The sequence below is a fragment of the Rana temporaria genome, chromosome 8 (genome assembly GCF_905171775.1).
Source record: "Rana temporaria chromosome 8, aRanTem1.1, whole genome shotgun sequence".
Lineage (NCBI taxonomy): Eukaryota > Metazoa > Chordata > Amphibia > Anura > Ranidae > Rana > Rana temporaria.
The window spans coordinates 177,708,074-177,721,131 of NC_053496.1; the positions used below are offsets into that span (position 1 = coordinate 177,708,074).

Here is a 13,058-nt window from a genome sequence, read left to right on the forward strand (position 1 = left end):
AGTAACCAAGATAGTCGCACACAAATCTGTTGCCGCCCGGGAGCTGTGGGCGGCTGGCTGAGGGCAGGTTTGGCATCCCTAAGGGGCAGGGTGATGTCAACAAGACACGCCCACATTTTTCCATGGCACGGTATGCGCACCGTATTACTACCCTCCTTGGGGCACCCAAAGGTGTGCCGGACCGCTAAAGTGTTCGGGTTTGGCTTGAAGAAAAGGTGGCAACCCTATCGCCATGTGCTAAAGTACTGGGCCGTCGGGGGAAGGTGTGGATGCCCCTCTGGTTCAGTGTCAGCATTTGAGTGACTGTCAGCAAGTTGGGGAGTTATTCAGATTGACGTCTAATAGGAAAGCAAGTTATACAGGAAACTGCAGCAAAGGATTTACACGGGAATCTAGAAGTGATACTCTGCAGGAGTCAGTGCAGAAGAAGAGGAGCAAAAGTCTGCAGTGAAGCAAAGCAGAGCATGTGCTAAATGCTATGGGCATCTCATATCATCCCTATCCAAGTTTAATCCCGCAATGAAAATACAGCAAAGCAACGCAGATGACTGTTCATTGTCTCCGATCAGGCAGCAGGGTGATGTGTGGATCTTTTAAGACTATATATATATACATATATATATATATATAAATATATATACACACACACACCACATCATTAGGTGTTATTTGCTTGAGAAGAGAGCGCGCATGCCCCTATGAGGTATAGCATATGCTCTGAAACGCGTTGCATTCTGATCCCGAGCCCTGCCTGTGTCATCCTTCTGGCTGCCAACCCACTTCTGGAAGGACTTCGGCCGGCTTCCTCCTCCACACGGGGACTTCTGTCACATTCCATCTGGTGGTACCAGCAGCTCCCATGGCCTGCTTCAACTGGCGTCCTGGACCTACACTTATTAATGTGCCTGTTGTTTACCCATCTATTTTAAGTAGCCCAATGGCCTTTGGTGGGCAGGGTTATGCACCCTTCGTTTAGTGAGCACATAATCAATCCAGACTTTAAAAAAAAAAAAGTCTCACTCATGTGGCATCCCCATACTTTGGAGGGGTAGAAGAATGTGTTTAAGTTGAGTTTAATTGTTAGTAAGCCCATACTGTTGTAGCACCCTATATCATAGGTAGGTGCTGGAGATAAGGGCCCGGATTCTCAAAAGAGATACGACGGCGTATCTCCAGATACGCCGTCGTATCTCCAGATACGCCGTCGTATCTATGTGCCTCATTCTTAGAATCAGTTACGCATAGATATCTATTAGATTCGACAGGCGTAAGTCTGTTACGCCGTCAGATCGTAACTGCATATTTACGCTGGCCACTAGGGGCTTGTCTAGAAATATGTAAATCAGCTAGATACGTGAATTCACGAACGTACGCCCGGCCGACGCAGTAAAGTTATGCCGTTTACGTTAGGCTTTCCCCGTCGTAAAGTAACCCCTGCTATATGGTGGCGTAAGTGCGGCGCACCAATGTTAAGTATAGCCGTCGTTCCTGCGACAAAATTTTAAATTTTTACGTCGTTTGCGTAAGTCGTCCGTGAATGGGGCTGGACGTCATTTACGTACACGTCGAAACCAATATGTCCTTGCGGCGTACTTTGACGCAAAGCACACTGGGATATTCCACGGACGGCGCATGCGCCGTAAGTGAAAAACGTCAATCACGTCGGGTCATGGATAATTTACATACCACACGCCCACCTCTTCACAATTTGAATTAGGCGGGCTTACGCTGGCCGATTTACGCTACGCCGTCGCAACTTACGGAGCAAGTGCTTTGAGAATACTGCACATGCCCGTCTAAGTTACCGAGGCGTAACGTAAATCAGATACGTTACGCCCGCACAAAGTTACGCGCTCCTACGAGAATCTGGCCCAAGGTGTTTTGTTCAGGTACATTTAGGCAGGCCTATGCTGCATGCTAGGCCTGCTTGTTTTGATCTGGGGGGCAAGAAGTGGTTAGTGTAGCAGTGGGTGTGACTACCTGTCTTTCAGTTCTTGGGTGCCTCCCCTGCTTCCAGGGAGAATGTTCTTGCCTGACGAAGAGGTCCTGTGCGACTTCGAAACGTTGCTTTTTTGTGATCGTTTCTATGCATTAAAATTTTTTGGACGTTTTTCTAAATGATCCTCGGTGTGCTGGAGAATATATCTACATGTTCTGGAAGAGGGGCGGGGTTGGGAATTGGAGTGACAGGGAGTTCATGTGAGGAGCCCTGACCAATCCCCACCTAGGATTGGCAGGGGGCAGGCCTCCTACTTAAAAACTCAGGTCTAGCCCACTGGAGGGGGGTTGTCAGCTGGGTGAAGTGAAGAATGGAGTGTTAGACTGCAACAGGAGGCTCACCCCCATATCTGGAAGAGGCATGCCAGGGGAGCTGGGTGCAAGGCCAGAGGAGAGTCTGTGGGGTTATGTGTCAAATCGCTGTGGCCTGAGGGCACAGGGTTTGCAGGTCATATTGGCTGGGTTCAGTAGTCCATCAACCATTTAATGCTGCTAAGTAACTAGGCCATCAAGAAGGGGTACTGCAGGCTCCTGGCCTATCACAATTCAGCAAATCTAGCAACAGCCAGGGATTATTCATTCGTGATGCCTGGTGCAGTTCAAGATGATGGGGCAGAAAGACCAACGCTGTGACAGTGAAGTTTGTGCAGGAGGAGAGGAGTCCTGGGAGTAACAGTCTGCAGGAATTGTACAAAGGAGTAACAGTCTGCAGGAGCTGTGCAGAGGGCATTTATTTTATGAGAGAAACTAAGAAAAATGCTTTTTATTCAAAATGCTTTTGTCTCTTTTCCATTATACTGTATAGTAAAAGTGGTGTACAAACACAACTAAAAGGAAAACTTTACATTTCTCATAAAAACTATATAAAATTCATTTGGGTACAGAGTTGTATGACCGAGTAATTGTCAGTCAAATATCACTGTGCTAAAAATGAAAGAATGGCGTATACAGGAAGGGGGTATAAAATGGCGGTCTTCAGGTGGTTAATAAACAATAAAAAAAACGAAGCTAGAATCTAAATCAAAACATTTTAATTGAAGATAATAAACAAAAAAATGAATTATTGGTTGGACCAATGAGAAGCCGGCTTCTTCAGTAAAACATAACAAGAACAATAATGTACAGAAACCGACATCAACCAATAAGAAGTGTTGTCCATGTATTGTCATATCTAGCCATGTATTAGCACAGTGTAGTTGTATGGTGAGGTCTGTGTGAGTGCGGGACCGAGTCATCTCTGTATGTTTAGAGGATCATATTACTAGAATTCAATCCCTGCAGACTCAGATCTATCAAACCGAACCTGAAAAACATTAAACATATTCCGCCCCTCCCCCAACACACCACCGTTATCATGAGACAGATCATTATCTTATGTGACTTCTCTGGTGATACGCAAGGCTTCCTTTGTGAATGAAAGATTTCCCGCACTCTGAGCATGAATAAGGACGTTCACCCGTGTGAATTCTCTGGTGCTGCACAAGGGGTCCTTTCGACCTGAAACATTTCCCACACTCTGAACATGAAAAAGGACGCTCACCTGTGTGAATTCTCTGGTGATACACAAGGTCTCCTTTCGACCTGAAAGATTTCCCGCACTCTGAACATGAATAGGGACGTTCACCCGTGTGACACTTCTGGTGTATATCGAATGAATACTTCCATTTAAAACATTTCCCACACTCTGAGCATGCATAAGGACGCTCACCCGTGTGATCTCTCTGGTGTACAAGAAGTTTTGCTTTCTCAATGAAACCTTTCCCACACTCTGAACATGAATAGGGACGCTCACCCGTATGAAGCCTCTGGTGTTTAATAAGATCTTTATTTATAGTGAAATATTTCCCGCACTCTGAACATGAATAGGGATGGTCACCCGTGTGACTTCCCTGGTGTGCAATAAGACTATGTTTATAATTGTAACCTTTCCCGCACTCTGAACATGAATAGGGTCGCACACCCGTGTGACTGCTCTGGTGTATAACAAGACTGTGTTTCGTACTGAAACCTTTCCCGCACTCTGAACATGAATAAGGACGCTCACCCGTGTGAATTCTTTGATGTATAGAAAGTTTTGTTTTCTGAGGGAAACATTTCCCACACTCTGAACATGAATAGGAACGCTCATCTGTGTGAATTTTTTTATGTCTAAGAAGGTTTCTCTTTTTTGTGAAAAGTTTCCCACACACTGAACATGACAATGACCTCTCTTCTGTGTGATCTCTTTCCTGCCCTAAAGAAGATTCCTTGGGAATAGACGGATCTATTAAAGTATTTCTACTGTGAGATCTTAGAGTCCTGGTATGTGATTTATCAGAAGATTCCTCAGACGTATTCCGGACATTATGGTCATCTGCTGAGAAACAATTTTACAATAAATGTTAGAAGAATTGTTGGAATCTTGTATTCAGGAGTCATATATGTTGGTCTAGTTCTAAATCTTTGAGCTCCGGAATACAAGTGGGAGCAATCAGAAGAGAAATAGAAATTCAAAGTAGATAAACGATACAATTCACCCAAATCACACTGTGCGACTTTGTGCAGTGAGGACATTGTTGTGTTTAATATATTTTTTATTGATAGAAATAGACAGTACAATAAAAGTAAATCAACTCTCCAAAGAGGCATCAATACAGAGTAATAAATTGGAAAGTATAACAAATGATGCATCATAGAGAACACAAGCGTTTCAATTTGTCTATAAATGAAGAAAAAGAAAAGAGACAAGAGGGTAGGAAAAAGATGGAGAAAAAGAGTTTAGAGGGATATAGGATGGGTAGGCAGGGAAGGGTAGGGAAGGGGGGAGGGAGAGCTGGGACACATGGCAGTCGTATCGAGCATATCACTAAACGAACGTATTTAGTAAGATATCAGGAATAAGGGGGAACCATGTCAGAGAGTGGGAGAAAGGGTCACAATTTGGTGAAAAACAGCCTCATGTGGTTTCAGACCTGTAAGGGGGCGAAGAAATAATATCTAAATAACACTGTGTAGAGATAAATGAAGACCAGGGCGCCCAGATTAAGGAGTGTTGTTCGCTGGTGTCTCTTGCAACGTGAGTGAGTTCTTCCATGAGGCTAACCTCAGAAATCTTTTGCAACCATGTTTTAATGGAAGGAGTTTCAGGTTGACCCCAGAGACGAGGGATAATGGCTTTGGCTGCATTAAGAAGGTGTGGGATGATTGAACGCTTGTATTTGCCAATGGGCCTAGAGGTGGCGTGGAAAAGAACCGTCCACGGTTCAAGGGGGATTTTGTACCTCAGAGATCTGGGATATCAAGTTTAAGACTTCTGTCCAGTAAGGGCGAATGAGGGGACAAGACCACCAAATGTGGGCATGGGTGGCAATTTGACCGCAATTCCTCCAACAGAGTGGAGAATTACTAGGGAACATACGGTGAAGCTTGGCAGGAGTGTGGTGCCATCTAGTAAGGAGCTTGAAGTTAGATTCAGTCATGGAAGAAGCCAGGGAAGAGACATGTGTAAGCGTGAGCATCTTATCTTTTTTTTTTATTAGTAATAGTAATCCCCGCATTGAGGACATTGTTATTGAGGAATGGAGATGGACCTTTCATATGGTGTACAGTATCTCCTCCTCATTTGTTGGGAACATGACGTTATATTGAGGAATGGAGATAATATAATCAAAGGGTGGCACATAATATTCAGTGTATGTAAAGCTACAGAAATCGGACTGAACATATTACAGTAGTATGTAGTAGAGACTATAAGCATGGTGCAAATGAGGTTGGAGACTGAGGACATGCTGCAGTAGGCAGATACTGAGAATACCTTCCATGATAATTCTGTTACATTTTTTGTTTACAAATCAGTCCTCTCAGGTGGGTTTTCCCTACAGGACAGTGATGAGGTACATTGATGATGTTCTAATGCCCTGTACACACGATCGGTCCATCCTATGAAAACGGACTAATGGATTTTTTCATCAGTTATCTGATGAAGCTGACTGATGATCAGTCGTGCCAACACACCATCGGTTAAAAAAACGATCTTGTCAGAACGCAGTGACGTAAAACACTACGACGTGCTGAGAAAAATGTAGTTCAGTGCTTCCGAGCATTCGTCGACTTGATTCTGAGCATGTGTGCATTTTTAACCGATGGACATGCCTACAGATGATGATTTTTTTTCTATCGGTTAGTTAACCATCAGATGATTTTAAAACAAGTTCCTAGTTTTTTAACCGATGGATAAAAAACCGATGGGGCCCACACACGATCGGTTAGTCTGATGAAAACGGTCCATCAGGCCGTTTTCATCAGACAAACCGATCGTGTGTACGTGGCATTACTGTCAGCAGTTAAGGTTTCTCTGTCTTTCCTGTACCGAAGGATAAGATGTTCTCTATTTTGTACATGAGCAACACAGATTGCTTATAATTAAATACAAAAATCTCTGTATACGGAAGAAGTGATTTGTTTTTAGAGCTCTGTGGGTGAAGAATTGTCTGGTTCTAGATGACTCTGAATAATTGTAGGAAAATTATTTTAGAATGTTGATCTGGTGAGCTATCTGATTGCCTTTTGGGATCAGGGAGGGATCTTTCTTAGCAAAAAAAGATTAGGCCGAGCTTTATATGGACATTCTACTGTCCTGGGGGTCAGCTGCTGCTTTAAAACATTTTTTGGGGGGGGGGCGTGGCTTGGCAGCGGATGTAGCCGGATGCATACCTTGTGAGCTCCGCCGAACATCCTTCTATTTATCCTGTTACCGGCCATTGGCTGCTCGGTCCCGGTTCCTGCACATTAGCCGGTGTTCTCGGTTCCCTTCCTGGTATCCTGTGGGAATTATCTCGGCCTGCGGGGATGTCTAAACGCGATGCAGCGGCCCACTCGGCTCCGGACCACGTGATCCAAGATGGCGGTGTGGCCTCCAAGTCAGCTAAGGAGAAGTACAGGGAAGCCACACAGAAGCTGTTTTTCCTAAACAGCACTCGTGACCTGCTGGAGCTCCCTGGTGACGGAGCGGAGGACCGTAGTGGATCTCAGTCTGAGGAGGATGATCCCGTGCCTCTGGAGGACCTGACGGCGCCAATATTACCCTGGGACGCAGTGAGTACTACACCCGCGTCTCACACGCAGCGTGCAGCCACGTCCTCAGGCCTGTATGGACCTGAGCTTACACTGAGAGACATTTTTACCGTCATTACATCTTGCAAGGTCTCTATTACTGAGCTAGCATCGGAGCTTAAGGGGGTGAAAGCTGAAATGTCTTTCATGCGCCAGGACGTGCAGAAATTGCGGAATCGCACTTTTGTTGTTGAGGGGCGCATTAGTATTTTGGAGGATGATTGGGCCCCCATGCAAAGGGAGTCGCATGCTCAACAATTAATGGTGGCTAAACATGCCGCAAAACTTGATGAACTTGAAAATAGACTGCGCCGCAACAATGTTAGAGTCATTGGTATCCCAGAGAAGATGGAAGGCAAAAACACAGTTCATTTTATAGAGTAATGGCTGCTGGAGAAGTTTGGGAAAGAGTAGTTTTCACCAATGTTCGCAGTGGAGCATGTGCACCGGGTCCCCCTTTGACCTCTGCCCCCGGGTAACCCCCCCAGAGCTTTTCTGTTAAAACTGCTCAACTATAAAGATAGAGATGTTATCCTGTCTAAAGCACATTCTTTGGGGGGACACCCTGTTAATGGACAATTCTAAGATATCTCTATTCCCGGATTTCTCGGCGGAGTGCAAAAACAACGCGCCCAGTTTAATGACGTGAAGAAGAGGCTTTGTTCCTTGGAGTTACAATATGCTATGCTCTACCCTGCCCGCCTGTGTGTGGTGGCCAGGGACGAGGTCCATTTCTTTGAAAAACCTGCAATAGAAATGCAATGGCTTGATAGAGAAGAGCGCTCCCTACGTGAAGATCTGGGGAGACGTCGGAGGGTCTCCTGAACACTGTCTACAGTGAGATTTGTGATTTAATTCGAATTTCGTACTGCTTTCAAGGCGGTCAACTGTTTTCACAAGGTGTTTCAAGATCACCCGTGTTGTTGAACACTATGCAAGGCCTGTTGCCTATTGGCACTTCAATGCCGGCTGCTGAACTTGGCCCCCCTGAGGAGAACCCCTCGTGGACATTACGTTTTTCTTTGTTTTTTTCTTATGTTCTTTTTGTTTTGAATGGGGTCCGGTTGGACCACCCACCCACAGTCTGACTAACATCCCCCTTATTTACAGGTCATGTCTACTTAATTAGGAACTGCCTTTAACTTTTTCCCTATATAATGTGCTCTTTCGGATGATATGTGAATATTGCTGTGCCTTCCGTTTTCACCTTCAATTTAAAGGTTCCAAATGTGTACTGCAATGTCTTATGGCTGCGCAATGTGTTTTGACTAGCTGGAATGTGAGGGGCCTGAGAAACAGGGTGAAACGATTGGCGGTGATGCATGTCCTTAAAGCGGTAGTTCACCCACAATCCCATGATTTTACCATCGAGACAGGCATTGTAGCGCGAGCTACAGTATGCCTGTCCCGATTTTTTTAACCCCGTACTCACCTTGTAGTCGTCCATCGTAGATTTCGGCTCCCGCGGGGAATGGGCGTGCCTATGGAGAGGGAGGATGATTGACGGCCGGCCCTGGCACGTCACTCTCCCCGAAGACAGCCGGAGTAGGTCTCGGCTCTTCACGGCGCCTGCGCACAGGCTATGCGCACGCGTCGTGAAGACCAAGCCTATTTCGGCTATTTCCGGAGAAGCGTGACGCGCCAGAGCCGGCCGTCAATCATCCTCCGTCTCCAGAGGCACGCCCATTCCCCGGTATCTTCGATGGACGACTACAAGGTGAGTATGGGGGGAAAAAATTCGGGACAGGCATACTGTAGCTCGCGCTACAATGCCTGATTTTAAGGTAAAAAAAAAAAAAAAAAAAAATTTTCCCGTCGATAGGGTGAACCCCCGCTTTAAGTGTCTGGGTTCTTCTGTGGTTTGTCTGCAGGAGACCCATATGTTATCGGGTCAGGCATCGCCATTCTCTTCTAGGGTATTTGGTACCCAGTTTCACTCTGCCTTCTCATCCTATGCCAGAGGGGTCAGTGTATTAATAGGTACAAATGTTCCCTTTGCCTATACAACTTCACTTATTGATCCCTGTGGTCAGTTTATTTTTTTGCTATGTTCTTTGGATAACTTACAATGCATTATTGCGAATGTGTAATATACCGCCCCCCTTCTCGGTAGAAGTCCTTAAAACTTTGGTCACTCTTCTATCACTCCACCCGGGTACTCCTGCCCTGATTGTGGGGGACTTCAATAATAATTTGAATGCGGATCTTGACAAATATTCTCCTGGGGCATTGGCAGCTAACCTGAAAGGGGGCCCGACGCCCTTCACTCGGCTTTTGCTGGAGCTGGGGTTGAGGGATGTTTGGAGGCTCAGCCATCCACAGGCGAAATGTTATTCATGTCACTGTCACGCATAGAGGCCTCTCTAGAATAGACCTTGGTTTGGGCAATGACGGGATGCTTCCTCTGGTATCTTCCTCACGGTATGAGGCAAGAACTGTCTCGGACCATTCCCCCTTATGTATTGTAATTCTAACCTCCGGAATTTCCAAACGGGTTTACTGGAAGCTCAACCCATTCTGGTTGTCGCTCCTCCCTGACTCTGACCCCATTCGCACTAATCTAGCAATGTTTGTTCGTGTTAATAGACATTCGGCTGGGCTCAGTATTTTCTGGGACTCGCTGAAGGCCTATCTAAGGAGTCAATTTATCAGATCTATTAAGGCTGTAAAAACTGGGACCAGGTCTTGGGAGCAATCCGTGCTTTGGGAGGTTGAGAGGATCGAGTCTACTTTTATTGACTCCCCTCTGAACAAACAGAGAGGTCATGGCATGAGGCTCAACGTATTGCTAAACATATGGTATTGATGAAGGCTGAAAATAAAAGGTTCTTTCTTCAGCGGAAATACTTTGAGGAGGGGGAGGGCACAGGTCATATGTTAGCCATGATGGTGAGGGCGCAGAGGGGTTCTGCTCACATAGAGGAAATTACTAACTCTTCAGGGGTTTTGGTCTCCTCACATGCAGAAATTCTGTCTACCTTCAGGGATTTCTATGCTTATGTGTATTCGTCTAAGGTGTCGCCTACTGTGGGGGAGATTAACTACTTTTTGGACCGTGCCAACTCCCGCGTCTTTCGGCCCTGAATGTGGAGCAACTGAATGCCCCTCTCACGGCTGATGAGATGGTGGAGGCATTGGCGCTGTCCTCTCCTGGTCAATCTCTGGGCTCGGATGGCTTGCCGGCGGAGGTGTACAAGCTCTACTCGCATATGCTGATACCGCATTTGCGGGAAGTGTTCATGGATGCGTTGGAAGGGGGAAGCCTGCCACAGTCCATGAATGAAGCGATAAATCGTCTTATTGCTAAAACCTGGTAAGGAGGCCCATTCACCAGACTTATAGGCCTATTTCGTTATTGACGACAGATGTGAAATTACTGGCAAGGGTGTTGGCTACCAGACTGGCTAAAGTAATACACAAATTAGTCCATAAAGACCAATCAGGGTTTATTCCTACCCGATCTACGGCCCTTAAGATTAGACGTCTATTTCTTAAGGTACCTGCCAAGAACGTGGGTCAGAGAGCAATTCTTTCATTGGACACTGCCAAAGCTTTTGACAGCGTTGAATGGCCCTATTTGTGGGAAGTATTGAAATGCTTTGGACTAGGTGATACTTTTATCAAGTGGGTCCGGTTGTTATATGCAGCCCCCATGGCTCGGATCCACGTGAATAGGGACCTCTCGGACTCTTTCCCTCTTAGAGGCACAAGGCAGGGGTGTCCATTGTCACCCCTGTTATTTGCGTTGGCTCTTGAACCACTCGCAGCCCTGATCCGATTGTCGCCATCGATCAATGGCTTTGAGAGGGGGTTGGGCACTGAAAACAAGGTTTCCCTTTACGCGGACGACATGCTGCTGTATTTGGGGGATGTGGATACATCCCTCACCACAGCTATGGAGATGATTCAACAGTTCGGTTCCTTGTCGGGATTCTCTATCAATTGGAGTAAGTCTGTCCTTTTGCCAGTTGATAGCCAAACAATTTCATTGCCGGCTGCTGTGGGGTCCATCAAGGTTGTCTCTTCTTTTAAATATTTAGGTGTCCAGGTATCGGCTAGTCCACTGACGTACTTGGAAGAGAATCTCCTAACTCTTTTCAAAAGACTCCAAATAACGTGTTATACTTGGTGCAAACTCCCATTATCAGTCATTGGCAGGATAAATCTAATTAAGATGGTTTGGTGCCCCCAACTATTTTATATGTTATGCATAATTCCCCTCAGTGGATACCCCGCAGATGGTTTACTCGTATAGACACCCTATTTAGATCCCTGATTTGGAAGAAATAAGTAGCGAGAATCCGTCTTTCAACTTTACAATATGAAAAAGATCGGGGAGGTATGGCAGTCCCTAACCCTAAACTATATTTCATTGCTTCCCAGCTGCAGCACTTGGGTGGTTTGGGGCACTTGGGTGAGTTTGATTCTATTGAAACTCTATTACGGACAGGTACACAAAATACTTCAGTGTTGGCGCCGACTGTAGTTTTCTTAAAAAAACTCTGGTCCACGGTCAAGTCTAGCTTGTGAATCTCTGGATTTATTGCAGGATTTATACGTCTTTATGGGATAATCCCAACTTAGCAGAAGTATTCAAATTGGACGGCTTCCAGTCATGGAAGATCGCTGGCATCTGCAATGTCTCCCAGTTATACCCTCAAAACATTTTGAAATCATTTCAGGACCTGCAGACTGAATTTAATCTTCCCTGACAACAATTGCATAGGTACCTTCAAATCCGACATGCTCTACAGGCCCAGGGTCAGATTTCAGCTCTTGTACTATCTAGTCACTCCTTGATAAGACGTTTATTTATTTTTTGGTCAGGAGAAGGGCCTAATCTCCCATATTTATTCTAGTCTATTGTTGACAGTTTAGGATTCAATGACTTTGCCGAGTAGAAAAGGTTGGACATAAATGGTGAAACTTGGGACATATGTCTACAAGCGGGTCCTCACGTCGGTTTCGCAATCACACAGATTATCCCATCTGTTTTTGTTGCATAGGGCCTACCGCACGCCTATACAATTGTTTCGTTGGGGACGGAGGGATTCTTCTCTATGCCCTAAACACTGCGGAGAGGAGGGATCGCTCATTAACCTGATGTGGCGCTGTCCCAAGTTGCACCGGTATTGGGGTAATAACACGGAGGTTGTATCCTCGGTTTATCAAGTTAGGGTCCCTTTGGATCCCCTAGTATGCATACTGGGAGCAGTTGATGAAGAAATTTGCCCTCACCCCACTAATATTGCAGTGATCAGACTTTTGTATTTAACTTGAAAGCTAGTGCCGAGGTTTTGGTTATCCCCACATGTCCCAACTAAAAAACAATGGATAGAACAAGTTAACTGTGTCCTTATAAAGGAGCTCCTTACATATCAGCATAGAAATGCTGCCTGTAAGTTTTATTCCATATGGCAGCCCTGGTTGGAGACCCCTGGGTTAGCACCCCCGCAACTGGATTTTGGCTAGGTTGCTGCAGGTATAAAAAGAATTTATATTTATAGAGGAGATCAGATTTTACTCTGTGTGCATGATGCATAGGTAAGGCACTCTAGGCACATGTCTTCTGTTTACAGTGGGGATTGGTTCGTAAAAAGGGATGGACTGTGGGGAGTATTGTTTAATTGAGGCCCGTTGGCCTTCCGTTTGTCTGTGTTGGGATGGTGGGGGTCACACCTGTCCTCCCGACGCTGCCTATCTTTCCCCCTTGTTTTTTTTTTTTTGGTAAGCTGTGTTATGGTAATATTTTTGGTGCCATTGTTTTATTTTCTCATAATGTACATGCGTTACTGGTATTACAAATCATGTGATTTTTTTTGTTGTGATCTGTAACCTGTGTGTTTTTTTTATTTTGCTTTGGCACAATATTTAAAAAAAAAAAAATTATTTTTCTCTTGGGCAAATTCAGTAGACATAGACCTTTTCTCCTCTGATGTAACAATGTAAATATAAACTTTATACTCCTA

The 13,058-nt window shown here is 45.3% G+C and overlaps 1 pseudogene; it reads right to left on the reverse strand.

Moving 5' to 3' along the window:
* LOC120910538 overlaps positions 1-13,058 on the reverse strand; it is a 44,887-nt pseudogene that overhangs the window by 16,131 nt on the left and 15,698 nt on the right.